The sequence below is a fragment of the Glycine max genome, chromosome 18 (genome assembly GCF_000004515.6).
Source record: "Glycine max cultivar Williams 82 chromosome 18, Glycine_max_v4.0, whole genome shotgun sequence".
NCBI classification, from domain to species: domain Eukaryota; kingdom Viridiplantae; phylum Streptophyta; class Magnoliopsida; order Fabales; family Fabaceae; genus Glycine; species Glycine max.
In genome coordinates, this window is record NC_038254.2 from 9,995,289 (window position 1) to 10,023,184 (window position 27,896).

The window sequence follows — 27,896 nt, forward strand, 5'->3', positions numbered from 1 at the left end:
TTTGCAATTATAAGATATCTTCTGCCGTGTTTCTCAGTCTCCCCCACTTTGATCCACAAGCCTCAAGACCCTTCCCATGATACACACCTCACAAAAGCCAATAACAGAGATAAACCATGCAAACAATCTTTGTTAGATAACAAAGTCATCACCATCACCAAGAGGAAGCTTTTATCATCGACTGTTATTGGGTTGGGCCCAGTATTGGTTGGGCTCTCTGTTGCTCAGCCCACAAGAGCTGAGCCAGAAAGCCCAGCTTCTTCCACCTTAAGCAGAACATCATACTCAAGGTTCCTGCATTACTTGGATGAAGGTGTTGTTAAGAAGGTGGACCTCCTTGAGAATGAAATAGTTGCTATTGCAGAGATATACAACCCAACCTTGGAAAAAATCCAAAGGGTTAAAATTCAGTTGCCAGGGTTGCATCAGGAATTGATTAGGAAAATGAAGGATAAAATGTTGATTTTGCTGCTTATCCCATGGAAGTTAGTTGGTGGCCTGCAGTACTTGATTTGTTGGGAAATTTTGCCTTTTCTTTGATATTATTTGGTTCTCTACTCTTGAGGACTAAAAATCTTGCTAGTGGTCCCAACTTGCCCTTTGGACTAGGAAGGTATCAATTTAACAATGAGTATATGTAGCAGCAACTAGCAAATTTTTTGTATTTAGACATTTAGTATTTTTATTTTTCTTATTTTTATCTAAAAGATTTTAATTAGGAAAAAGAAAAATATAAGCGTATATGCTAAGTAAGGCTATTGATGGTTCAGTTCAACACAAAAAAAAAAAAACCAAACTAAACTGGTTATAATAGGCAAGAACTAAACTGAACTGGTTCTTTGGATTCTATGAACCATTTTGTGAACTAGTTTTGATTCTTCAAACTGGTTTTGAACCAGTTTTATTTATAACCAGTTTGAGAACTGTTTCTTTTTGTTTCTTTTCTATAACCAGTTTAAAAACTGGTTCCTCTTCCTATAAAACTGGTTTGATAATTCTCAAAATAACAATAAAATGAGTAGATACAGAAGGGAAAATTGCAGCAAGCAGGTACAATGGCTGAGAGAAAAATGAGTGGAATCATGCAGTCTATAACTAATTTATTTAGTTTTGTTTGAATAATATTTACAATTATAGTAAGCAATTAAAAGGTTAAAATTTCAGGCCAAGTATCATGATTTTAATAGGACCACATACTCTTAGATCAATGAAAGTCTTTTCGAGTATATGTCACTTCCATAGATATAAACTAGTTATATGGAACAACTTCCTTGACATTATTTCATTTGATGATATGTTAACACTACTACAAAAGCAGTTTTAACATCGGCTTATTAACATCGATTTTGGACAAAATCGATGTTAAGTTAAACGTGGTGGCATATTTGTAAATAATGTATCTTTCTTAACATCGGTTTTCCAAAAAACCGATGTTAATGCATACACGTTAACATCGGTTTTTTCAAAAACCGATGTTAACTAATGATGTTAACATCGGTTTTTCAAAAAACCGATGTTAGTGCATACACGTTAACATCGATTTTTCAAAAACCAATGTTAACATATCATACGTTAACATCGATTTTTGTAAAATCGATGTTAACGTATGATATGTTAACATTGGTTTTTCAAAAAACCGATGTCAAAAACCGATGTTAATATAATTTTTTTAATTATTTATATATTTTAAAAAAAATCATATATTGTGTTATTAAAAGAATTTTAATTAAAAAATATATAATAATTAATAAACAATTATAAATTCAAAAGGTAAGCATTTAAAAATTAAACTAAATTTTTAAAATGAATTTCGTAATTTTAATTTTATTATTTCATGATTATCATTTAAATATAACACACATTTATATAAATTATTTGATATTAGTTAATTTGAAAAAAAATGTTTTTAATAATAGAGTTTAACTTTTATAGAATTTTTATAGAATGTTGGTAAAAATAATTATATCGTAAAAAAATTAAAATTTATAATTAATGTATTTTTATTTAATTATTATAAAAATAAAAAATTATATTTCTTCTGATTGTTTTACATATATTATATTTCTTCTGATTGTTTTAATCAAAGATGGTAATTAAGCATTCGCTCTCAAAATACTACATATTAATTAACTGTTCTCACCAAACTTGCCCTCAAACTAAAATAATAACTAGCGTTAAATTATATATTGTGGTTGGAAGGGAGATCAAATTCGAATAGGGATTACAATATTGGCGGAAGTGAAGTCACGAGCAAGGTGTTCAATGCTTTTGGTGCAATTTCCGCTATCATTTTTTGCAACACTAATGGCTTGCTCCCCGAGATACAGGTCATATTTCTATTCTTCTTTTTCTTACACAAATTAATTGCGTTGGCACTTACGTAAATAGGGAAGAAAAATTATTATTTTTCTCTCTCAAGAAAATATAATAAATTAACTAGCCTAGTTTGTCGAAAGTGGATAATTAATGTCACTTAACCAGTGGAACATTACATAGATAGAAAATTGCTTTTAATTTTATTCATTCAAATATTTTATTTATATCGGTTTTCAAATAACTGATGTTAATATAAATTTTTTTTTAATTATTTATATATTTAAAAAAATCATATATTGCGTTATTAATTATATTTTAATTAAAAAATAAAATAATTAATAAACAATAATAAATTCAAAAGGTAAGCATTTAAAAATTAAACTAAATTTTTAAAATGAATTTTGTAATTTTAATTTTATTATTTCATGATTATCATTTAAATATAACACACATTTATATAAATTATTTGATATTAGTTAATTTGAAAATATAAAAAAACTGTTTTTAATTATAGAGTTTAACTTTTATAGAATTTTTATAGAATGTTGGTAAAAACAATTATATCATAAAAAAATTAAAATCTTTTATTAATATATTTTTATTTAATTATTATAAAAATAAAAAATTAGGTTTTTTCTTCTTAAAAAGGTAAATGGAGAATATTGTTTAAAAATTCTATGAAATCCTACTATATTTATATTATCGTATTATCTTGAAATTTAAAGTAAATTAAAATATTTGTATATACTAATTTGATTTATTGAAAGTATATGTTACAGTGGTTTAATTTAAATAATTATAGTTATCTCATATATTTGTAGGATTTAAAAAAAATGACATTTTCATTATTTTTAAACAAATTTTTCAGAACAAAAATAAAAATATTTTCATGACACAAAAATTATGTTTTAAGTCTTTAAATTTAGAGTTAATTATAATCCACATGTAATTTATTTTTACATTTGTCATTTTTTTATTATTTTTAACCTCATTTGTTAATTATGTGAATTTTTTGTTAATAAATTTAATAAAAAAAATTATTTAGGAAAGAAGAAACAAAGAAAAAGAATTATATTTAAATAGTGATGATTTTTTTTTGTCAAAAGTTATTTTAATACTCAATTAAATATATTTTAATACTCATTTAGGAAAGAAGAAACAAAGAAAAAGCATTTCGGATTAATTATTTTCAGTCTCTATTTTTTTAAAATTCTAATTTTAATATTTAAACAAATATTTGGCTTGTCAAAGTCTTCAAACTTTTCATTATTATCTTTAGATTTTGCCGTCAACTTTATTTGTTTGACAAAATGATGTTATGATAAACATTGAGACTATCACATATTAGATAAAAAAATATATATTGAATTTTATTATTAACTTGTGTTAAAAATAAAAAATCTCTAAACATGAATTATATCACCCAAAATCAAAATCAAATATGCAAAACCAGTTCCATTTAAAATTAATTTTGTAAATGCTGATCCAAATTACTATCTAAAAATTGATTATGTTGTGATGAAAATTCTGCATAAGGTTGACTCAAGGATACGTTGCACATAATAGTTAAAGTCGGCCAACTTTTCATACACATACACGAAATTTTATAATTAAATGACAATATAAAGTTTAAACAAATTCATTAAAAATCACCAATTTTTTATGACTTATTTTTCATCATTTAATGATTTTTTCTTTTTCTTTCACTAAATTTTTTGAGTCTCACTTGTCTCCTTCTTTAAAAGTGAGACCTACTAAAATTATAAATTTTAACTAATTATAAAAAAAAGGGTATGGGAGAATGTGGCTAACATTTCTCCCTTTCTCTGTTCAAACTACATTTAATTTTTACATTTTATCAATACTATTTTATTCGCTCAGTAAAACCACCATCGGCTACTTTTTCTTATAATTTTCTGTGTCAAATTAATTATATTAAGATTTTAAAATAAAACATGTTAAAAATTAATTTTAAAATTTTCATATAAAAAATAAAATACTACACTAGTAGTATGTGGGTTATACAAGCACGTAGTAACTAAGTTTCCCTAGTATTCTATAAAAAAAAGTATGAAAAAAGAAAATACATTTAATGTGTTTAAAACAATCTTTTTAATTTAACAAGTATTTTAATATGTGCATTAAATGAGATGAATATTTATTGTTACATAATTAAAAGCCATAATGATTAAATAAATATATATTTTTATATATAATTTATACTAATTAATTTTATTAAAGAATAAAGTACTTTTAATATGCTTTGATAATATCCTCAACATAATTTTTAATAGAAATATTTATCAATTACTTTGATTTACGCTTACTTTCGTGAAAGAAAAAACAATACGCTGACATAGTTTGTTGGCAACATGATTTTATAAAATTGATTTATTAATTTTATCAAATTAAACTATTGAAGTATGCAAATCGAAAAAAAAATTAAGGTAAAAGAGAAAAAAATCATATTTTTTTTTGTAAAAGAAGAAAAAAGTGCAGATAGAGAATTAATTTTAAGACAATAAATTTATTTTCAATAATACTTTCTCTACTTTGATTGGAAATTCAAAATTCAAAATCACAAAATTATCCCTTAAGCCCTTACAAAGGAACCACTTCTTCTTCTCTTCATCTGTCTCACTCTCACTTTTAATTTTTTGCCCTAAAACCCTCGCTGCCATCGTGGTGGTCGCCCAAGGTAAGTCTTCGTCTTCTCTGAACTGCATCGTTGCTATTGTCATCTAAATTTCTGCATTATTATATTAATTTGTGCAAAAGAAAATTTTCACACTTTTTTCTTCTTCTTCTCTATATTGCTTCACAGAAAAGAGAATAGAGAGCGCAACCGAGTCTTCATCTTCGACTCACCATGAAGCTCGTCAAGGTTGACTGTTTATATATGTTTTTATTTCTTAGTTTAAAAACGAAGAACACATTTAAATTTAGATTTTTGCATTTTCGTTCTTTCTTGGTGTCTTTGTCGGTCCAAAAAGAAGGATAGTGGAATACAGTGTTAGAAGTTTGAATGATGAAGCATTAGGCCACATTGTCCTCTGGTAGAGCTATTATTGGCTTATCGATTTGAATGATGAAGCATTAGGCCACATCTAATTGGAATTGAATTTAAAAGTCTTAATCCTTTCCTAAACTCTGTTCAAAGCATAGTCTTGTTCTTAGAATTTATGTCTTATGTGAGAGACATGTGACTTATGTAGGGACTAATAAGTAAATAATTAATGATTAAGGACTAAATTGTAATTAGGTTTAATAGGAGAAATTTCTAGGGTTAACTGCTACTTGATGAGAGTAGTGGTTATAAAAGGGGCTTAATACCCACTAATGTGAAATAAGGTACCCTTCCTGATCAGAAAGTGTTCTCTCTCACCCATAGCCATCACGAATGGAGAGAGGCAGAAAAGAAAGGCCTAAGGAAGTGAAATCTTATTTCTCTCCTCTTTCAAGGAAATCAAAGTGAACCGGAGAGAAGTTCCTATGGAGAAAGGTACAAGTCTTCCTATGGAGAAAGGTACAAGTCTTTCTATGGAGAAAGGTACACATCATTATCTATTGTTGTTTATTGATTGTTTGTGAGAACCATAGGTTTCAAGATCCTGTTGTTTCCTATCATTGATAGTCTAGGAAACCCCTTATGAATATTTTACATGTAGTATCAGAGCATGTGTTATGAAATTTATGATTCTCCAAGAATGATTTAATTTCTCTCAATTATACATGAACCCTAATTATAAAATTTAGGGATAATTTAATTTCTTTCAATTATGTATGAACCCTAATTATGAAATTTAGGGATAATTTAATTTCTCTCACTTATGCATAAATCCTAATTATGAAATTTAGGAATTTTATTTTCCGCTGCATGTATTGTTTTATTGGCAATATTTTATTATTGTTGAATACCAATTTTTGGAGAAAGATTATTTGAAAACTTATGATTATCGGAGAGAAAGCTGCACGGCATGTATATATTAAATATAGAGAAAGTTTTTACTTCAAATGTTGAAAGAAAGGAAGCGTGCCTAAACGTAAAGATTCAATTTCAATTTTGAAAAGCTGTGCAGGTACGTTTGTCGTAGGAAGAATATGAAATTTTGGAAATTGCTATTTGCAACCTTATGTTTGCTATTTCCAATCCCACTTGATCTTTTTTTTTTTCCGAAAAATTATTGTTGAACTTGATTAAAGGATTGAAAGTTTATGTTCTGTAATTAAATTAATATGAATGTTTTGCCATTATTGGTAGCAGTAAATATATGTATATGCTACATATTTGCTTGAACGTGTTTGAATGCAAAAACACAAACAAATGCAAATATTATTTTATGGCCTGGAATGAAATTAATAGAATGGCTATGAATTGTTAATAGCAATAAGTATGTGCAGGCCATACATATTTGGTTGGAATTAAATGTATGTTGAATTTGTTAGTCACCAAAGTGGCCAAATTTGTAAGGTTATTTAATTCCAACTTAATGATTATTCCAATTACTCATAGAATAATGGATGCTAAATTATATGATTATTGGTTTATGGGTAATTGAAATTCATTGTTGTAAGGCATTTATGGATCGCCCAAAGGTTGATTAGTTGTTCTTATAATTAATGAATATAATTGTAGGCAATTTGTGTGTATCATTAGTTTTATTTATATGCCCAAAGGAAATAAATACTACTAATTGATGCATATTTAATTGCCAAATAATGTTAAAATTTTATTAGCATCATTATGCTTGTATGTTGTATGTTGGTGTATCACCCAAAGGAGAACATCAATATACATTGTCCATTATCTGAATGAATCATATGTATGACATGTATTTTATGTCTCAAAACACTTATGTGAATTTTATTATGTAATACATGTTTTGAATTCATTAGATTCTTATGTATCATATGAGCCAATTTTAATGGGCTTAACTTTTCTGATTGAAATGAGCAAGTCCAATTTCACCTCGGTGTTTTGGATCATAATCTTGCTATGTTGGAAGAGAAGTTTGTTACTATTATTGATGTTAGTAGCAATGAAGAGAAAGTTCATTATAAAACTTGGGAAAGACCTAACAGACTCAGCCTAATGTTGATGAGAATGACTGTTGTAGACAATATTAAGACAACTCTCCCTAAAATTGAAAGTGCTAAAAAGTTTATGGGATTAGTGGGAGAGTATTCTCAAATAGCTGATAAGTTTGTTGTTGGGACATTAATGAGTACATTGACCACCATGAAGTTTGATGGTTCACGTACTATGTATGAACATGTCATTAAGATGACAAACATTGCAACAAGACTTAAGACCTTGGGAATATAATGGCTGTGAATGAGAACTTTCTTGTTCAGTTTATTCTAAACTCATTACCGTCTGAGTTTGGCCTATTCTAAATGAACTATAATACCATGAAAGATAAATGAAATGTGCATGAATTGCATAGTATGTTAGTTCAGGAAGAAACGAGGCTTAAGAATCAAGGAAGTCACATAGTCCATTATGTTAGCCACCAAGGGAATCAAGGAGCTTGAAAAGAAATTTATGAAGAAGCATGATAAAGGCAAAGGGTCATTAAAGAATAATGACGACTCTTTGCAAATCCAGAAGAAAGGTATCAAAGGGCAATAATTGTCAATTTTGTGAAATCAAAACATTTCCAAAGGGATTGCCTAAAGTGTAAGTCTTGGTTCGAAAAGAATTGTGAGCTTAATGCTCATGTATGTTTTGAATCAAACTTAACTGAAGTTTCCCATGATACATGATGGATTAATTTTGGATGTATGACTTATGTTTCTAACATTATGCAGAGATTCCTTACAATCCAAACCATAAGCCCAAATGAGAAGTTGATTTTCATGGGGAATGAAGTGAAAGTTCCAGTGGAAACAGTTGAGACTTATTGTTTAAAACTCAACACTGGACATCGTTTAGATTTACTGGAAACTCCTTATGTACCTAGTTTATCTAGGAATTTAGTTTCATTATCTAAACTTGATGTTACTGCATACTCTTTTAATTTTGGTAATGAATGTTTCAATTTATTTAAGCATAATCATCTCATTGGTACTGGTATTCTTGTGATGGTTTATATAAATTGAAATTAAACAGTTTGTATGCTGAAACTATTTTAACTTTGCATCATAATGTTGGCACTAAACATAGTTTAGTGAATGAATGATATACTTTCTTGTGGCATAAACGTTTAGGTCACATTTCTAGAGAAAGGATAGAAAGATTAATAAAGAATGAAATTCTTCCTTATCTAGATTTTACGGATCTAAATATTTGTGTGGGTTGTATTAAGGGAAAACAAGCAAAACATATAAAGAAAAGAGCTACAAGAAGCACTCAGCTTCTTGAAATTGTGCATACTGATATTTGTGGACCTTTTGATGTTAGTTCTTTCGGAAAGGAATGATACTTTATCACCATTATTGATGATTATTCACGTTACGGTTATGTCTACTTACTGCCCGAGATTTCTTGGGCAATGGATGCCTTAGAAATTTACTACAATGAAGTAAAAGGGATATTAGACATAAATGTGAAAATTATTAGATATGATAGAGGTGATGAGTATTACGGAAGATATGATGAAACTGGGCAACACCCAGGTCCATTTGCTAAGCTTGTTCAGAAATGTGCATTTGTGTGCAATTCACAATTCCCGGTACACCACAACAAAATGGTGTATCAGAAAGGCGTAATAGAACTTTAATGGATATGGTTAGGAGTATGTTAATCAATTAGACTTTACCCGTATCTTTGTGGATGTATGCCTTGAAAACTGCCATGTATTTGTTGAATAGGGTTCCTAGTAAGGCAGTTACAAAGACATCTTTTGAACTATGGACAAATAGGATACCTAGTATAAGGCACCTGTATGTTTGGGGTTGCCAGGCAGAAATAAGGATTTATAATCCGCAAGAAAGAAAATTGGATGCAAGAACAATCAGTGGATATTTCATTGGTTATCCAGAAAAGTTAAAAGGGTATATGTTTTATTGTTCTAATCATAGTATGAGAATTGTCAAAACTGGAAATGCAAGGTTCATTGGAAATGATGAAATCAGTGGGAGTACAGTTCCACGAGAAATGGAAATTAAAGAAGTTAGAGTGTAAGTCCTTTTAGCTTATGCCTCTAACAGTAAGGTGATTGCTCCTTCAGTTATTACTACAAAATTAATGAAGAGGAGCAACACAATAATGAACCCATGATGCATAATGAACCTATTATGGAGGAACCACAAGAAGTAGCATTAAGAAGGTCTCAAAGAGAAAAGGAGACCAACTATTTCAAATGATTATGTGGTATACCTACATGAAACAGAAACAAACTTAAGCATTAATGATAATGATCCAATTTTGTTTTCACAAGTTGTAAGTTGTGATAATTCTGAGAAGTGGTTAAATGCCATGAAAGAAGAGATAGATTCCATGGAACATAATGGTGTTTGGGACCTTGTAGAATTACCAAAGGGTTGTAAGAGAGTTGGTTGTAAGTGAGTCTTCAAGACTAAACGTGACTCTCATGGCAACCTTGAACGTTACAAGGCTAGACTTGTTGCTAAGGAATTTACTCAGAAAGATGACATTGATTATAAAGAGACATGTCTCACGAAAGGATTCTTTCAGGATTATCATGACATTAGTAGCCCATTATGACTTGGAGCTACATCAAATAGATGTGAAAACCGTCTTTCTGAACAGAGATTTAGAGGAGAATGTTTGTATGGACCAACCAATGGGGTTCTCAGTTGAAGGAAATGAGCATATGGTGTGCATACTAAAGAAATCAATATACAGTCTTAAAGCAAGTTTCCCGCCAATGGTATTTGAGGATTAATGATACCATTATTTCCTTTAGATTTAAGGAAAATACTGTTTATCAGTGTATGTATCTGAAGGTCAGTGGGAGTAAGGTTATTTTCTAATTCTGTATATTGATGATATCTTGCTTCCAGCTAACGATCTTGGTCTTCTTCATAAGACTAAGAAATTTCTCTCTAGAAACTTTGAAGTGAAAGATATGGGTGAGGTAAGCTATGTGATAGGGATAGAAATATTCCATAATAGATCACAAGGATTATTAGGCTTATCTCAGAAAGTATATATATCGATAAAGTGCTAGAGAGATTCAAGATGGAAAGGTGTTTAACATCGCCTATTCTAATTTAGAAATGAGACAGAGTTAGTTTCACACAATGTCCTAGAAATGATATGGAACGAAAACAAATGAAAGTAATTTTGTATGCATCAGTTGTTGTTGCATCTGAGAGCTGAATTTGTAGTATGTTTTGAGGCTACAATTCAGGCTAATTGGCTGTGGAACTTTATTTCAAGGCTTGGAATTGTCGACAGTATTGCTAGGCCGCTGAAAATGTATTGTGATAACTCCACAGCAATATTTTTTGTAAGAACGACAAGTACTCTAAGGGTGCTAAGCATATGAAATTGAGGTACTTTGTCGTGAAGGAAAAAGTTCGGAAACAAAGTGTATCAATAGAATATATTAGCACAAACCTTATGATAGTTGACCCTTTGAATAAGGGATTATTGCCCAAGACATTATAGAACACGTTGAAAGTATGGGCATTATTGTTATTGATGAACATTAAGTGTAATTTACCTTATGTAATTTTGTTGACACTCTGAGCTCAATTATGATATGTTTCTGATTACCTGTTCTCTATGTTTGCATGCATGTTTGTGTTAGAGTAATGTTAACAGGTTTTGTCTTGAATGAAGACATTATGTTGGACCAATTATGTACTCCTAACTAATGATCATATTAAGGAGAAGACTAATTTGTAGTACATGGAAGGTACTATGTCGATTAGATGATGTACAACCGCCATGACTCGAAATGGTTCTTATTCTTAATCATGAAATTATGATGTACCCAATGTATAGAACAATTTAGTCAATTTTCAATGCGCATTATGTTAGTTAATCTATTTATTTATTTAGTCCATAATGTTTATTAATGTCACATGAGCCAAGTGGGAGAATGTTAGAATTTATGTCTCATGTGAGAGACATGTGACTTATGTAGGGACTAATAAGTAAATAATTAATGATTAAGGACTAAATTGTAATTGTGTTTAATAGCTAGGAGAAATTTCTAGGGTTAACTGCTACTTGATGGGAGTAGTGGTTATAAAAAGGGCTTAATACCCACTAACGTGAAATAAGGTCCCCTACCTGACCAGAAACTGTTCTCTCTCACCCATAACCATCACGAATGGAGAGAGGCAGAAAAGAAAGGCCTAAGGAAGTGAAATCTTATTTCTCTCATCTTTCAAGGAAATCAAAGTGAACCGGAAAGAAGTTCCTATGGAGAAAGGTACAAGTCTTCCTATGGAGAAAGGTACAAGTCTTCCTATGGAGAAAGGTACACATCATTATCTATTGTTGTTTATTGATTGTTTGTGAGAACCATAGGTTTCAAGATCCTGTTGTTTCCTATCATTGATAGTCTAGGAAACCCCTTAAGAATATTTTACACTTGTTACTCGTCATGGGTGATTACGACTTCCTTGAATGAATATGTATTCTTTTCTATGAAAGTGTTTTCATTTTATAATTACACTTGTTAAAAGAATTAAACTCGATATTATATTTTTGCACAGTTCAATTCTAGCAACATTATGCTCATTTGTCAAAGTGTATTTTACTGATTAAGACGGGGGCTACTTAGTACCAGGTTGCCTTCCTATTCTCAGGTAAGCTCTAAACAAGTCAAAATTGTGGTACCAAAAAATCAAATTGAATGCAATAAATGAAGTTTCTGACTTGTGAAACCAACTGTGTTGGACTTGCAGCCTCATCAACTACATGTGTTCATCTAACAAACATCTCAATGTGACCAATACGCGTTTCCTCTGCAGCCTACACCTGTCACCATTGCCAATGAATTAATACAGTGAACATATCTATATGAGGTGCGTTTGGACTTTGGATCATGTCTTATCTTGAACTTAGGATGGGTTAAACATTATTTTTTATTAGCTATGATATTTAATTTAACATTGTTTTAAAAACATGATTCTAAGTTTTAGACTTTTCATTGAATTTGAAGCTCTTAGAAATAGCTTTTGAATCAACACTAACTTGAGTCGTATTATTAGTCATGCTATTTGTTCAATGTGTACTCTTGAACTCAAGTCATTTTAGTAATTGCCCACAAAATCAGTTTTGGTAGCAAATTTCCAAACAATAATCATATTATATACTACAAACTTATGTTTACTTACAATCAATTGTACAGAACCATGTTAATTCAAAATTAATTCTACAAACACCTCAATTCACTTTTAATATGAAATATGAAGAAGTACTAGACCGTGAACGTATGGAAAACAGAATGAAATTAACAGTAATTCAATGATAAAAAATTATATAAATTGTATACGAATGCAGCTGAATGCGTTGTTCAATTAATTTAGCACTATCAATCTGTGAATTCCTTTTATATAATTTCAAAGTGGCAGTTCCAAATATACGTATTCAAAATGAATTGATTCACCAAGTACGGCCACTTTAATGTGTTCATGTGCACTTGCAGTCTTGCACGTGACCGTATGATACACACCATGAAAATACATCTCCTAAATTTATTATTTTCTTTCTGATTTGTATATATGTGAAATGTTTGGGACAAAATAAGTAAAAAAAAAAAAAGAACAATTGTACAACACAGAAGGTGAACAATTGTATAGAGTTGCAACAGTATACAAGTCCATGAATCCCTCTAAAGAAGAATCATTTTCAATAAATGGCATTCAGTATGCTAAGAAATTATGACAATTACGTGTTATTATTACAATTTTTGTTTCATTTTAACATTGAATAAATTTTGTTGATAGCTAGTTTTTTGCTAAAACCTATTTGAAAGCAGAATGCAAATGATATATGTTGTGTGTTGTGTGGTCTGATTTTAAATTTACAGGTTAAATTTTGGTTTTATTGTAAAAACAGAGACATTATTTAAAAAAAAATCCTGAAAACAACATCGATTTTTTTATAGAAAACCAATGTTAACGTTAGTTAACATCGGTTTTTATGAAAAAACCGATGTTAACTGTCAATAGTAACACATTCGTTAACATCGGTTTTTTTTTTACAGAAAACCAATGTTAACTGTCAACATTAACAAATTTGTTAACATCGGTTTTTTTTACAGAAAACCGATGTTAACTAGCGTTAACATCGATTTTTTGAAAAAACTGATGTTAACTGTCAACATTAACACATTCGTTAACATCGATTTTTTTACAGAAAACCGATGTTAACTGTCAACATTAACACACTCGTTAACATCGGTTTTTTGTAAAAACCGATGTTAACTTTCAACATTAATATACATTTTTTGGGTGTAATTCATATTAGCAACATCGGTTATTTATATAACTGATGTTGGTAATTTTACGTTAACATCGGTTTTTAAAAAACCGATGTTAACAATAATACTATCAACGTCGGTACTTTCAACGTCGGTTCAAAAACCAATGTTGAAAGTCATAAATAACCGATGTAGAAAGCATATTTTCTAATAGTGTAACATCAGGAGTAAAGCAAAGTTTGAGATGGAACCAAACACAGGAGTTACATCAGAGGATGTTGCTGGAGTTGACGAAGCCAAGCAAGACTTCCAAGAGATTGTTGAGTTCTTGAAGACCCCAGAGAAGTTTTCTGCGGAGCTAAAATTCCCAAAGGGGTACTTTTGGTAGGGCCCCCAGGGACTAGAAAGACATTGTTGGCCAGGGCAATTGCAGGAGAGGCTGGGGTTCCTTTCTTTTCCCTATCTGGATCAGAGTTCATTGAGGTGTTTATGGGTGTAGGGGCCTCAAGGGTGAGAGATTTGTTTAACAAGGCCAAGCAAAATTCACCCCTTTTGATATTCATAGATGAGATAGATGTTGTAGGGAGGCAGAGAGGTACAAGTATAGGTGGAGGAAATGATGAAAGGGAGCAAACACTGAATCAATTGCTCATTGAAATGGATGGTTTCACTGGAAACACTAGAGTTATAGTCATTGTTGCTACCAACAGACCCGAAATTCTTGATTCAGTATTGCTTAGACCTGGGAGGTTTGATAGACAGGTATGTTACTTGCAACTTTAGAATCCTTTATAATTAACCCTGCCAATGCCTATATCATTATTATTTATCAGTTTAATTTCCATGCATTGTTGTTGTAAATCATTAACCAATCAGAATTTAGAATAAATATAGCTTTTAAAGTAATTACTATAAAAATAAACAAATTTTAACATATAAGACAATGAATTTTATTATAATATGCTAGTAGTATAAAAAGTTTTGCACGATCGATCAATCAGTTGGTAGGTATGGCTTTTAAGCTAGTTAGTAGTTATTAAAAATTCAACAAAATTATAAGACATGACAATTTGCAATTGTTCCAATAGGTCACTGTTGGATTACCAAGATGAAAGAGGGAGGGAAGAAATATTGAAAGTTCATAATAACAACAAGAAGCTTGACAAGGATGTCTCTCTTAGTGCCATTGCCATGAGAAATCTCGGATTCAGTGGTGCAGACCTCGCAAACCTCATGAATGAGGTTGCCATTCTTTCCGGTCGAGGGGGCAAATATAAGATCACAATGAAAGAAGTTGATGACTCTATAGATGGCATTGTGGCAGGCATGGAAGGAACCAAGATGACTGATGGCAAAAGCAAAATTCAGGTGGCTTACCATGAAATTGGACATGCTGTTTCTGTGTAAGTACATCAAATACATATGTTGATAGAAAAAGAAATTAAGGCCAGTATGGTTTGAGAAAATGATTTTTATGTTTCTTTCTATTTCCAAATTTTCTTTAATATTTGTACTGAAAATAATGTAAACAAGGAAAATAATTTTTTATTGATTTATAAAAATAAGCAATGAAAACAGCTAAACAGGCCTTTAGAACAATTTTGAGAGTGAAAAAATTGTAAGTGTTTCATATTTTTCAACACTTTAATTGTTGTCTTTGAAGTCTAACTTAATAACATTTATACTTTGCAAGACACTGACCCCAGGGCATGATCCAGTACAGAAAGTCACTCTAGTTCCCGTCAAACTTTTTTATGATGTAGCAAGTTACTGGGTTACCAACGTCGTTATTACAGCATTAGTTATTATTACTTGACAGTAGGAACAGAAAGTGGAAACGAAGAAAAATTTTGAAGAATTTTTTGAATGGTCAAAATTTAGATTAGGAACTAAAAGAAAAAATTCAAAAAAAATTAAGACATGAAAGATAGGAAACCCTATAATTTCTTAACTTCTATTAATTGGATTAATTAGAAGTTCTCACTACCATTACTTTGAATGGGCTTCTACCAAACTTAAAGTACCTTTCGATTTATAATGATCAATTATCAAGATTACTTATATGTTATATATAAAAATTATTTGTGTAAACAAAGTAAAATTAAATATAGAAGATAAGGAATAAATTATTTGATAAATTGGTAATAGTTACCAATTTTTATCAATAATTCAATGTAGATTTTGATTTAAAAAATATAAATATAAAAATAATAATGTTCTCATTATTATTGTATTTCCCTTTTGTTAAAATAAACTGCTTCATGTTAATATTAATTGTTTTATGATATATTTGGATATGCAACTTCTTTTTCATAAAATAATTTATATAGAACATTTTTTATAATGCTAATATTTTATTTGAACTTGAGATAAGTGTGATTTTTCCAATTCAATCATAAATTCATTTTTAGTTTCATTGTTTTATATTAACATTGTTTAGTTTTCTGATTGTATTTAATTATTTTAAGTTAACAATATGTGATTCTGAAACATGTATAATAATATGATTATATAGTTTTTTTTAAAAATACGCAAAATTACAAATTTGGTCTCCCTATTTGTCTCAGAATTTGATTTTGGTCCCTCTATAATTTAATTCACGAATTTAGTCTCCCAGTTTTTTGCATTCCCGTTATTTCAGTCCCCAATCCTAAAATTAGGCTTTGATTGTTACTTGTTTACCTTGATCGCTACATGCACTACTGCAAAAATAACATTCCACGACGGTTGTAATGTACATTCAAAGATGATTGTCTTTGAAGCCAACATCATTGAAAGTTTAGACTTTCAACAACGGTTTCATAAATAACCATCTTAGAAAAATATACCCTTCTAAGATGGTTATTAGCTTAGAAATGTCTTAGAAGATCTGACAACCGTCATAGAAGGGTATCTTTCTAATGGTTCTTAGCTAAGAATCGTCTTAGAAGGTACCATTCTAAGACGATTCTTAGTAGAACCATCTTAGAAAAGTATCTTTCTAAGACGGTTTTAAGCTAAGAACCGTCTTAAAATGTCACATGTAGATTTTATTTATTTATTTATTTTTATTTTTGGTTACATGAAATGACCAACCTCAAAAGTGTTTTAGCAAGATCAAACATTATGGATACAATATGAATATTTTATAGCACACATAAATGCTCAAAAATGAAAATATGTTCATAATTAATAATTAAAATTCACGAATATATACAGGATCTTGGATGTGAAATTTCAATAAATGATAGAATAATTGAAAAGTGTGGGTAGGTAGACTGGTGATTCTCCCATTATAGTTATACTTACCAACCCATTTTTTTTTTCTTTTCCTAATGATCAGCTAATAACCGGGTTTTAATTTTATGTTTTTTTTCTCTTTAGTTGAGTTATGTTTATGAAAAAAAAATGTTACAAGGGAATTATGTGTTTTTAATACCGAGTCTGATTGATTGATTAGTCTCATTTATCATCTTGAAAACATTCCAATAAAAAATAAATGTTTTAAATAAAACTGTTTTTAAACATGAGGTTCGTGATTTATTTGCAATTCAAATATCCTATCCATTATAAGGATATCTATTTTTTTTCACCTCTATAAAAGTGGTGCTTAAAAATTTCAAAGACTAATATTAAATTCTTTTTTAAAAAAATTGAAAAGCATTTTTTTCTCTTATCCAGTTATCCTTGTCTTTTCCGTTGACGTCATTCTCTCTCTCTTTCTCTCATGAAAGAAACTGGTTGTGTTGGTCTGAAGAGAAATTATTAAATGATTATGATTTATCGTGGTTCTTACTTTATATTAATTTGTATGTAATATATAATCAAGTAATTATGACACCCTCTATCCTATACATATATGTACTAATAATAAAAGAAATAAGAAATCAAACTTAATTAAAAGTTTTTAAAACACATTTAAATACAAGCCTTTCAAGAGGGTAGAATGCTCACATTCACCTTTCTAACATCATAATAAAACTTGTCCAAATAAATAATAAATTCACTTGGGCTCAAAACAAGGTTGTCTAAAACTTCATACAATTAATGTAGAACCTATACCCTAATGTCACATCCTATCAGAGCATTGTGTTCCCGTGTCCTCTAGTATCAAGTTCTTCATAGTCATCCACCTATTCATCTTCTCCCACGAACACAAGGTTCAAGATCATCACAGGATCCAAACACAAATAGCACACCGGGAGTGAGTTATCACATTCCTAACTAATGAAGAGTAACGAGACAACATGTAGGTATAAATATCATAAAAACAAAATAAAACTTACTTAAACATAGCTCACATCATTTCACCACTTTGTCACCCGACATCACATCATAACACAACACGTCTCATTCATTTTCACAACATTCACGTACTCAAGGATCAACACACAATATCACCAATTCAATCAATATCGATCAATACACAAGCATTATGCAACATATACACTAAGACTCAATCCTATATGCAATGTGGTACTACGTTAGTGAAAAACCTCGTCGGGCACCTAGGAGTACATTACAAGACAAACCACACACTAGCAAGTCAGGTCACTCTCACTAGGTAAGATCATAGAGAGACCAGTCAGGGTCACAGTGTTTTGTGAGAATGCTCCAACCATATGGGATCAACATAGGCTTAAAGGAGCACTCAAACCGGGTGACCCCCAAGGCCTACACTCCGAAGAGTCCATCAGGGCCTCTCCCTCCCGATACAGGTCCAACCCAGAAAACATTTTAGCACACAAACTCTATCTATGAACTGTAAAAAATACACGACTCCTCAGTTGTTCTCAAAATAGTTTTAACTCGTCGCCCTTTAAGGGTCTTAGCATTAACTCGTCGCCCTTAAAGGGTCTTCGCATTAACTCATCACCCTAAAAAGGACTTAGCATTAACTTGTCGCCCTAAAAGGGACTTAGCATTAACTCGTCGTCCTTAAAGGGACTTAGCATTAACTCGTCGCCCTTAAAGGGTCTTAGCATTAACTCGTCACCCTTAAAGGATTTTATGGTCGTGTGATTGTACAATTCATAGTTCACAACTCAATGCACATATATATCTCAATCATATACATACTCAATTTATCACTTACACTTGATCTCAATCACAATGGTATAATCTCAATTTAACACGTTATCACACCTCATGAATCATATACACTTTACCTATGATCTATGCAATACACACAACTACTCAATTGTTTTTCAAAATCATTTTATCTCATCGGGTTCCCACAGTGGATCCCATCATAATACTCGTCGCCCTTAAAGGGTCTTACAATTGTGTGATTACACAGTTCATAGCTCACAACTCAATACACACATCTCAATACACATTTATTACACCATTCATCACAGGTTTAATTTATTACATACTCACAATTTGAATCACCATTTCATAATCTCACTATAACAATTTATACAAAAGGTTTATCATAACATGGGCAGTAAAACCCCTCAAATAATTTCACACAATTATATCAAAATCATGGGTGAAAACACAAAACATCAAGAACACTCAAGTTTATCAATTAATTCTTATCAAAACATCAATTGGTATGTAAAGACAATAATATTGTATTTATAATTGTAAAGGAAAAATTATAATTTAATAAACATCTCAAAATAAACCCCAATTTATTCCTCTAAATATCCCTACACATGTTCTCACTAATTCCCAATTGTGAATAACTCATCCCTTACCTCTAAGTGGGCTCACGTGTCTTCCGACAGGGATAGCGACATCTCTAGAAATTTCCTGAGATTTCTCAATTTTTTCCTCTGATTGCTCTGATAGGGTTCCCAAACGTTAAAGAGAAGAAGAAGGGATTGAAGCCTCCATTTGTATTGTCTTCGTGTGATTCTATTATCTCCCTCCATGAATATTATATCGCAAATCCCGACGATTAAGGTGTGAGAAACTGAATCTCGAACAACATATCAAAATTTTATGACAATCCAACGGTTAACGAATCCGGGATCGTAGTTTTACCGAGACAGTTTTGGGTTTCTGTGGGAAAAGAAAAGGCTATGATGCGAAGTGTATTTCTCTTAGATTCGACATTTTCTCGTAATTCCCAATGGTTAAAAGCCTCGGAATTGAGTTGCGAACCTGGTGCTTAAATTTCACGACGATCCAACGGTGAATGAGTTTGAGATCATCGTTTTTCTGAGACAAGTTTGGTGGTATACGGGAAAAAGATAGGGTTTTGAGAGGAGAAGGGGGAAAAACGAAAATGAGGAGAACATGAGACATCGTCGGTGTGAAAACTGACCTAACATCGTTATTTATACCTAGGTACTCACAACTTATTATTTACTCTATTTATTTATTTTATAATTTTATAAAAACAAACTATATTTTATCCTCTATCAAATAAATAAATAAAATACTCTTTATTTTCTCTAAAATTATTATTTTAATTAATAAAATTATTTCTTCTTATTTATTTAATTATAAAAAACCTTATCATTTTATAAAACTCTATTTATTTATAAATAATAATCATTTTTAATTTAGTCTACGGAAAATGAGATGTTGCAGTAATCATAAATTAATAATTTTTAATATGTCTTACATAAATATTAGTTTGAGATTATAGACATGTGTGGTTGTGAACTACTTCATAATTTATCTGGTTTGGGAGGGGATTAAACTGAACTTATCTTTGGAATAAGTGGTTGATGAAGCTTTACCTTCGTATATTAAATATGTAGTATATTTTTAATTTAATTCATAATTATATCGCTTTCTTTCTTCAATTTGTCTGACGCATAAATATAATCATCACCAAAATGTTGGTTTTATGATTCATTTCATGAAATAAATATATTTAATTTGTGGAAAATTATATAGTTGGCTTTATTATAACTAATTACATTTAGCTTTTGTAAGTTCACTGTTTTTGTTATTCTTTTCTTTTATGAGAAGGTGCATTGCATTCAATAATATATTAAAAGAGCTAAACTCTATGATTTTAACTTAGATATAAATTAATTTTAATTTAGAAAAGAAACTTTTTTTTTTTTCTTATTTTCTTCTCTACTTCTCTTATAGGTGTTTGTGTAAAAGTTTATTGCACAAAATTTAAGTAGAAAATCATATTATTCACATCATAAAAAAAGATATTTGAAAGGCCTCACCTGCTGGTATGCATGGAAGCAGAAAGCAACAAAAACTTATCTAACACATAGCTCTAACATTCAGCCCTTGGCTGGCTTGCCTGTATAGGAATGAAAAACATAATACATGTTAGGCAAATTTTTCTCTTCCTAAATTATCTAAGGAAAAATTGTGGCAAAGAACATATAACTTTAAAAATAAAAAATACAAGTGTATACATACAACAGATTGCAGGTATGAAGGAGAAAACTTGACACCCTACACAAGAGTAGCACATGGGACCAACAGCAGAAAGGAAATGATAGTTACAACTGAGTAGAGATTGATATTGTCCAAAGTCTCCTATCAGGAACATGCTTCAAATGATGAGCCTTATTTATAGAATATTGTAAAAGAGTTCCAATAAGTAAAGTACTAATTAGTTTCACATATGTTTGTCCAAAATATATTTTTAACTATAAGCAATCATCGATCAATTGTTCAATTGTAAGTATTCAAATAATAAGTTATATATGATCCAGTATAAATAGATGTGGACAGCCAATGAAAAACATTATAATTTGTTCTAGATCATATATATAGTTTAACTAACTTAAAAGATCCAGCTCAAATGTAATATCCATTGGCACAAAAATTTAGTTTAACAGATGATAACCAACTAAATAACAGTATATATTAACGACGAACTAACTATCATCCTAAATGATTAATCTTACTCATGATAAAGAAGCTTCGAGATCTTGTATATATTTTAAATTTTGTATACATCTAAAAAACAAAGCAGAAACAAGAGAGATTAGTATTTTCTAATGTGAACTACACCTATTGTGTCAGCCAATATAAAAGGGGTTAACTGAGTTGGGCAAACATTCCAATTGAGAAAGGCATTTTCATGCATTGCACCGTATTTGACAAGCCAGTTTGCGTATGCATTATCTTCACGAAGAGTATGCCTATAAGAGATTGTCCACAGCAAATTCATGATAATTAAGACCGATCATGAATAAGTTGAATCAAGCTAGCAGAAAGGAATTTTTGTCCATACAGGCTTCAATTATCTAACAGAAATAAATTACTAGTGTATAGATATAGGAAATGGTGAAAGGATTTTTTTTTTACCCAAAAGTTTAAGGAAAAAATATTGACCATTAGATTTCAATATAAATAATATATCAAGATTATATAAAAGACAACTTCTATGAGTTTTTAAAATGTAATTTGACTTTAAGAGATCACATGATATCAAATATAAATAGTCTATATATGATTATATAGACAAAATTTATTCTTTTCACTCTTGTTTATATGAAGTTATAATATTTATACTAAAATATCATTTTTCTGGATAAAAATTACAATATATTATTAAAAACAAGTAAAATAACAATCATTCTCTTCTGCCAGTGTATGTGGTAGTTTTCTTAATAATGAGTCAATGAGATTGGCATAAATAACAGTAGTACACCTCATGGAGGAAAAAAATAAAGTGAGAAAAATCAAACCTATGACACATGCAAGAGAGTGACAAGAAAGTAAGACACAGCTGGGAAATCCAATATGTTAAAGTCCTTTAGCAATCCATGCACTTTCACTCTCCACACATTTTGATCACTTTCTCCAAATGCAAAGCTCAAATACTCTGTGAAACTACTTGATACAGCAGCATTAGAGAACACATACTCCATTAGTATGTTCGCCTTAGCAAAATATCCCACAAATTCTCCTATGTCATCCATAAAAATACATGAGAGATACGATAATAAGAAAGAAGTAGTGAAATAGAATCAATGACTTGGAAGAGAATCAAGTAAAAAAAATCAGAAGAAAGGTTTTTTTATAGAAAAAGAGACAGAGGAGAGATTAATCAAAAGAAACAATAGAAAATATTGTAAAGGTGTGAATAAGCTAATACACCAAATAAGGTTGTGAAGCAACTAGCTAAACTGACAATTGAATATTCTTGGCAACCTAATATAAAGGTACAATGGTTATCTTTGTTGGAGAACCTAATACACCAAATAAGGTTGTCAAGCAACTAGCTAATTGGGTTAAGTCAAAGCAAAATAAGCAGAAGTTGTTTGAAATTTGGCCAATAAGAAGCACATTTTAAATCACCTGTTGTAGTATATGTTGGCTCCAAACTTGGTGATGAGGACACAACTAAGGGCAAGGACCATGAAGCACTTGAAGGGCCCATGACCAGAGGCATACATAAAAAGGCCCAACACAGTGATGATGACACAACTAAGGGCAAGGACCATGAAGCACCATGAAGCACTTGAAGGGCCCATGACCAGAGGTAAACTTAAACAGGCCCAACACGTCATAGAGACAAGGCTAGTCATTTGTATAGCTGCCATTGATGATGATTGAAGGCCCATGTTTCCATAATTTTTATTTTTATTTTATTATTTAATTATTGCAATTAAATAAATAAATTGGTGGTTGTGGCTGAAACCTATGCCTTTTCAGCTGCACCAATTTATTTCGTTTTTAGGGTTTGGTGAACTATATATATTTTCGTCAAAATAAATGAAGGGACTTTTGGCATAATTTTCAAATACGTGAGAAAGCTTCTCTTAGGGTTCCTGTTGAACCAATTCTGACTTATCAAGGTTGATTCCTTGTGGCGTCACCGTGACTTATCTTCCAACTTTGGAAGTGGCTTCCCTCTCCGTCAATAATCCTGTGTCAAACGTTCCGCCCCGTAAAACTCACATCATCTGGTATCAGAGCTTCGACTCTTGATACAGGTTCTGTTGTCATTTTCATTGGTTGTCAATTTCGTTTATTTTTGTTGATTGTTCGAGTTCATTTTGTCATTGCTACTCTGTTCGTATTTCGTTTGTACTCTGTTCGTTTTGATTTGTTCTCGCCGTTTTCGTTTTGTCTTTTGTTCATCGCTTTCGTTTTCGTATTGTATTATGTTTGTGCTTGTCAAATTGTTTCAGCCTATTCGAATTCTGTTTGGGTAAAAATTGACTAATTGCCAAATTGCTAAATTGTCAAATTTCCTAATGCCGATTGCCTATTGATCTATTGAACGAATTCTAATATTTGGACGACTGTTTAAAAAAATAGTTGCAAAAAAAAAGTTTGGAAGAAATTTGGGTGTTTGATCTTTGAACACAAAATTAAGGCAGTTAGAGGATTTGCTCAGGGTTTCTCCTCTCAATTCTGAGAATTTTGATATATAGTGGGCCTCAAACGGACGTCTGTAGCAAAAGTTATGGTCATTTGAAATTTGCATGTCAAATTTGCTATTTCTGTGTCTTCTTCTCTGTTGATTGCATAGTTTCCTTGTTTTCAATCCTATCTGTTTGTTCTGTTTATGTTCTGTTTCTATCCTTGAACTTCTGTTTATGTCTTTGCCCAAGTTTGCATGCGGTTTAGTTTAGGATAGTCACTGTTAATTGTGTTAAGTTTTGGAGCGTCACTTCTTCGTGTGTCTAATCATTGTTGCAACCTTCTTATGAGTCCAATTTGGTCCATCCAGGAACTTAAGAGGGAACACGAGTGGTAAAAGGCAAGAGGGAGTACATTACACAAAAGCCTATTGAGAGCATTAAGAGATAAACACGTGAGTAGAGTGTGGTGTGGTCCTGAAACCTTAATAATTTTTACCGCAAACTTTTATGTTGAATCATGGCAGGAGCAAGAGCAGGTGGTGGTGGTGGTGGTGATGAGTATCATCAGTTGGACGGAGCTTAGCGTATGTTACTGGACGCGATGAATGTGCAGATTCAACGTTTGCTAGATCGTAACAATCAGGAGGTCTTTGAACGACTAGAATTATTGGAGAACTAAGCGAATCAGAATGCTAGACGAACTACAGGTGGGAACAGAGGTAATAATGGCGGTAATGACGGACCGAGGCAAAATCGGGTTGAGGGAGTAAAGCTCAATGTTCCTCCCTTCAAAGGCAGAAGTGATCCAGATGCCTACCTGGACTAGGAAATGAAGATTGAACATGTATTTGCCTGCAATGACTACACTGAACAGTACAAAATCAAGCTAGCAGTAGCTGAATTCTCCGACTATGCCCTTGTTTGGTGACATAAAAACCAGAGAGAAATGCTGAGAGAGGGAGGGCGAGAGGTAGATACAAGGACTGAGATGAAAAGGGTGATGAGAAAAAGGTATGTGCCCACTAGCTATAACAGAACCATGCGACAGAAACTCCAAAGGCTGTCCCAAGGGAATTTAACTGTGGAAGAGTACTATAAAGAGATGGAAATGGCGTTAGTGAGGGCCAACATCGAAGAGGAATCCGAAGACACAATGACTCGTTTTCTGAATGGTCTAAACCCTGAAATCAAAGATGTTGTTGAATTACAGAAGTATGTGGAGTTGGATGACCTGCTACATAAGGCGCTACGAGTTGAATAGCAAATTAAAAGAAAAAGTGCAACAAGGAGGAACTCACCCAATACTTAAACCAAAACTGGGCCAACAGATCCAAGAAGGAGGGAGGTAATTCGTCCAGCCCAGCAGCAACATCCCCACATGGAAAGTCAGCAGCGCCCAGTGTTGGTGGAAGCAAAACCAGAAACATAAAATGCTTCAAATGCTTAGGTAGAGGACATATTGCTTCTGAATGTCCAACTAGGAGGACCATGATCGTGAAGGCTGATGGAGAAATCACTAGTGAGTCTGAACTCAGTGAAGAAGAAGTGGAAGAAGAAGAGTATGAGGAGGAAGCTCTGCAGGGTGATATGCTAGGCCAAGCCCAGGGCTTAACATGGTTCATACCAGGTGAAGATCCATTTCTCATCTCTAAGAAGCAACTATTTGCTAGAATAGTTGGAGGCTTACGGGGAAGAGCAGTAAAGGAAGTTATATTTGGTGAAACTGAGATAACCACTAGAGCTTTTGAGGACTTGCAACAAATTACACAAATAGCAAGAAAGGTTAGTAGTATCAACAAAATATGGACATGGATTCAGTACTCTAGTCACTTTTCCAAGCATTTACACATTCAGTGCATTTATAACTATTGAATCAACTAACAAGGTCTCCAACATAGTTGAGGTCCTTAAATTTGCTGACAAGGATTTATTTTTCTAACTGGATATTGTTGATGGATGGGCAAGTGCACCAATTCGTCCTAAATAGTAAAGTTAAAATAGAAATCTGAGTATTGTATCTAAAAGAGATTTTGTTTGTACTTATGTAGGTGAATATTTGATTAAGAAAAAGATTTGAAAAGGTTGTTGAAAAATAGTAATTTAAATTGATAGAAAATTAAATCAAACAAGAGGAGAAATTAAACAAAAATTTAAATTAATTAATTATAGACAGAAAAGATGAGAAAATCCAATATTATTGTAGAAGAAAATTCAGAAGATGAGAATGTTGGAAACTTAGCCTACCAAAGCTACTCTTTGGTGTAATGTTAATGATTTTTTATTTATTTATAATTATTTCAATTTACATCTGCATCGACTGGTATACTCTCTAACTTTGATCCCTCACATGAAAGAGCCTAATTTATCTATTTTTTCTCTCAAATCCCTTTGTAATTAAAACATTAAATTGAATTAAGAATAACGATGTATAACAGGCTAAACAAATATCAAGATATTCCTAGTGATGACTTTATGTAGATATCATTTTCCAATTCTATTAGAAAATAATGTTTCCCAACGTTACCCCTAAAACTTATCATGCAATTGGGTGATCAAACAACAAACAATAATATTAAGCAAGATAATACAAATGTAATATTCATAAATAGGTAGGAAGATAAATTACATCAAGAATAGTTGATTGCCAAGTTCCCAACAAATGCGGTTTAGGCTCTCATTGTCATGGATATATTACAATTGCAAGAGAGAAATATTTAGTAAAGGGAGAAAAGATAAGAAAGAAAATAGAGGAAATGAATGACTCTCAATGTTTGTTTTTCTATCTTTTCCTTCTTCTGTCTTATTTTACAGGTGCAGGCTAGGAGTCTTATTAATTAGTTTATTTTTCTTAATTAGTCATTTTTTCTTTAATTAGTCTTGTTTTTCTTAATTAGCTATGTTTTCCTTAATTATTTCAGTCTTCTTGAATTATCCTGCTTTTTGGGCTTTATTTTACCTGCTAAGCATCATAAATTCATCAATTTTAATATTCTCTGCACAAAAATTTAAATAATGTTAATTCAATAATTATTTTTTCAAAAAAGCAAGAATTAAGTGAGAAAAATTACAAATTCATATATAATTTAATCCCAGAATATACTTATGGAGAAAACTTTGGTAGGAGAGGTAAAATTCACTTTGTTGATCTCCGTTCTTTGGGAAATTAATTTTATGACTTTCAGTTATGAGAATGCTTTGTTTTTTTTTTTAAAAAAAACTATTGAATGATGATTGAATGACTCCGATCTTAATGCATGTTTTAAGTCTAATTTACTGAAAATTTGATCCGTCCAATATTCATCTAACGGCTCTAAATTACTGACTGCATGAATGTATGAAGAGTGACTATAGCAATCCGGATCCTCAACAAAATTAGTTTCTTTTGTGGGGTGAGAAAGGAAATTTAGAAATTACAATATGCTGACAAAATGTTAATTTGTTTTGCAACAGATGGTAACAATGTTTGGCATGTCAGAGATTGGACTGTGGGCATTGACTGATCCTGCAGTGCAAAGTAGTGATGTTGTGCTAAGGATGCTGGCAAGGAACTCAATGTCCGAGAAACTAGCTGAGGACATTGATAACTCAGTGAGGCAGATAATAGAGGCAGCATATGAAATTGCAAAGAATCACATAAGGAATAACTGTGATGCAGTTGATAAATTAGTGGATGTGCTACTTGATAAGGAGACCCTTAGTAGAGATAAATTTAGAGCTAGCTATCTTGCCAGAATTCACTGACATTTCTTCAATTAAGGTAGATAGAATCCCTATTCGGGAATTGATCAAAGCATAATAAGTATGGTTCAAGGGATGAGAAAGACTATATATATAACTTTGTAACGGAGTATGACGACGTTGTACATCAGTACTGGTATAGAGCTTAGTTTAGTGACAATATTTTTAGATAATTACCTTTCATCTTGTTTCAGAAGTTGTATGATATTATTATTCTTGTATTTACTATAATTGGTTTTATCCATGCATAAAACTTAAACGT

The 27,896-nt window shown here is 31.2% G+C and overlaps 1 protein-coding gene and 1 pseudogene across 1 annotated transcript in view; one reads left to right on the top strand and one right to left on the bottom strand.

Annotated features, from left to right (window-relative positions):
- On the top strand, window positions 1-27,692 carry LOC106796864 (ATP-dependent zinc metalloprotease FTSH 6, chloroplastic-like; annotated as a pseudogene).
- The window catches only part of LOC100803433 (protein NRT1/ PTR FAMILY 7.2), an 82,123-nt gene that overhangs the window by 1,616 nt on the left and 52,611 nt on the right, over window positions 1-27,896 (bottom strand).